Genomic DNA, 2,599 nt, shown 5'->3' on the forward strand with positions numbered 1-2,599 from the left:
TACCATGACAAGGGACATTCTGGCTCTTCCCATGCCCCAGCAGGGCTGGGGCTACCTGGGGATTGCACAGGTTGACACCGGGGTGGAACTGGTCCCGCCGAGGCAGGGCAGGATGTGACCACTGTCTGCGATGGGGCAAGAGCTGTCCTGGGGCTCAGCAAACCCAAACCCCTCCATCCGGGTGACGCAGGTGAGGACCAGGAGTGGGAAGCTCAGAGGACAGGTCTGGGAGCACAACGGCCCTTTTCCTGCCCCACCGTGGGGTGATGCAGCCCATGGGGCTGTGTCTTCAGCAGCTGAGTGGGCAGCAGCACCGCTGAGCCCCCCACAAGTGGGTTTTAGGTGCCCCCAAAACGCCAGGCAGCGCAGTGGGAGCAGCACTGTGGATAAGGCTGGTGGCAGCACAGTGGCTCCACCGTTATCGCGCAGGTTGGGTTCGGGGAGCAGAAATATTGCTGCCACGAAGGCCATAAAAGCTCTTTAGATAGGGCGGGCGCGGGGAGGGAGGGCAAGGAGCCTGCGGGAGGGAGGATGAAGAGGAGCTGGCGCAGTGCCGGCTGGCCACCCCGGGGCGGCAGGGACGGGGCTGCGGGGCCGAGCCCCGCACCTCCAGGTGAGCTGTGGCGGTGGGAGCTGACAGCAGCCATGGGACACGGCAAGAGGCGAGGAGCCGGGTGCCACCGCCGAGGGACAGCCATTGTCCCCCCCCGTCCGGCGGCACCCCGGCTGCCAGCGCAGGGCCATGCCGGGCTGGGTGCTGCCGGTGACAATGTCCCCGTTGAGGCCCGTGGCGCAGATGGAGACAAACGTGGCCGTTGTTCTGCTCGGCAGCGGCTCAATGCCTCCTCTGTGCCGCGGCGGTGGGTGGGGAGCCGGAGGCTCGGGGTGGCCGCGGGCACCCAGGGGCTGGCCCGGCCGTGCCGGGGGAGCCGGGCAGTGCCCGGCCGCAGCCCCGCGTCCCTCCCGCAGCGCCCCTCATCGCTGCCTCTTGTCCCCCTTCCCCAGGCCAGTGACACGGGGCCGGGCCCCCGGACATGCCGTAAGCGCTGTGGTTAGTGGGGAGGCTTCGGATCAGCCAGCGTTTGCGGGGAGCTGCCGGGAAGAGCTTATTCCATGTCGGAGCAGCATCGGCACCCTCGCCCCGTGCCACCCGCTCCCCCTGTGCCCCGGCCAGCCCAGGAGAGGAGAGGGAGGGCTCACAGAGAGCAGCTGAAGCAGAGGAAAAGGTGATGCCTGGGGGGCAGATCTGTGGGGCAGGGTGTGCGGGGGCTGTGGGCATGGATGTTTGTACCCATGAGGGGTGTGCAAGGGGGGTAGGAAGCATTGTGTCTGCTGGGATTGTGGGATAAGGACCGTTTCCATGGGCTTGTAGGGCCAGAGGAGCAAGGGGCAGGTGGATGTGGACAGCAGCTATAGTGGTTGGATGTAAAGGAGATGGTGCCTATAGGGAAAACCCCAAAGAAGGCTCCAGGATGTCCTCAAGGACCAGAGGAGTTGCTGGGACATGGGGATGGAGCTGCTGAGCCGCGTGGCCTCTGCTGTGCTGGGGTGACCTGCGGGGAAATGGCCGGTGCTGCCGTGTCCTCTGACTGGGAATTTCAAGCAGGCAGCTGGTAGCTGGCGCTGCAGCTGCCCGGCACTAATGGCAGCCCCAGGAGAGCGCCTCGGTCACCACGTTTCTCTCAGCAAGCTATTAATAATTAAGCCACTCATTGAAGGCAAAGTCAATAGAGGAGCTGGGTTGGGAATTGTTTGCCAGAGCCACCCCAGGGAGCCAGCCAGGGTGGAGCTCCATCCTCCTGGCATCCCAGTGTGCAGGGATGGGGTTCCGTGCTGCTCCAGGGGGATAGCGGGACCCCCACGGGGCTGGAGCCTGGAGCAGGGCTCATGGAGCTGGTTTGCTTCCATGGGGTCAGTGCTGCTGCGCTGACAAGGACAACCAGCGGCATGCAGCTTCACTCCGGTGCCGGTGGGAGTTCCCACCGGCACTGCCTGGCTCCCACCAGCACCTTTTTCCACTGTGGGCAAGATCAAACTCTGCCTGCTCCCGGGTATGTGAGACCCTCAGGTCCTCACACCCGGGCTGGGGTAAGGGTCAGGGCCACCCGCTCCCATGTGGTTCTGATGAACACCCACTGTGTCCCATCTGTGCCGTGCTGCGTCTGCCACCGGCTCCACACACCGGGCAGGATGAGGCTGGATGCAGGCAGCGCTGCCTGACCCGCGTCCCTGCTGCAGCGCAGCTCTTGGGTGAGTTTTTGGGGTGCCCCCCGCTGCCGCGCCGGGTGCCAGGACGAGCTGTGCCCCGCGCCCGGCCGCAGCCTGGGCTCCGGTTGCACTTTCCATTCATTATTCATCGAGCTGGAAATCTCAGCACCCGAGGCGCCGGGGGGGCAGGGGGAGCAGCCGCCCGGGCTCCGCGTGTCCCAGCAGCATTCCCAGCACCAGGTAACCCGCCTGCTTGGGGGGCAGCGGGGATAAACCGAGGGGGCTTTGCTGCATCGGGGGGGAGGAAAGAGCCGGGGCTGGGGAGATGCTGGTGCCGCTCAGCCGGAGAATCGTGGAACGGTTGGGGTTGGGATGGACATTGAACCTCAGC

General features: G+C 65.7%; 1 protein-coding gene across 3 annotated transcripts in view; it reads left to right on the forward strand.

Moving 5' to 3' along the window:
- The first annotated feature begins 489 nt into the window (after positions 1 to 489).
- The window catches only part of GAL3ST1 (galactose-3-O-sulfotransferase 1), an 8,521-nt gene continuing 6,411 nt past the window's right edge, over positions 490 to 2,599 (forward strand). The window contains exons 1-2 of one of the 3 annotated variants that reach the window (XM_062626084.1): positions 490 to 613; positions 1,006 to 1,226. The gene's annotated coding sequence lies outside the window, so the exon portion shown is untranslated. Of the gene's footprint in view, positions 614 to 1,005; positions 1,227 to 2,274; positions 2,449 to 2,599 lie in introns of those variants that run through there. The other 2 variants (XM_062626085.1, XM_062626086.1) reach the window with 2 other exon arrangements.

Source organism: Pezoporus occidentalis, unplaced genomic scaffold (genome assembly GCF_034315485.1).
Source record: "Pezoporus occidentalis ecotype Australia unplaced genomic scaffold, CSIRO_AGI_Poc_V1 ctg289, whole genome shotgun sequence".
Taxonomy (NCBI): Eukaryota; Metazoa; Chordata; class Aves; order Psittaciformes; family Psittacidae; genus Pezoporus; species Pezoporus occidentalis.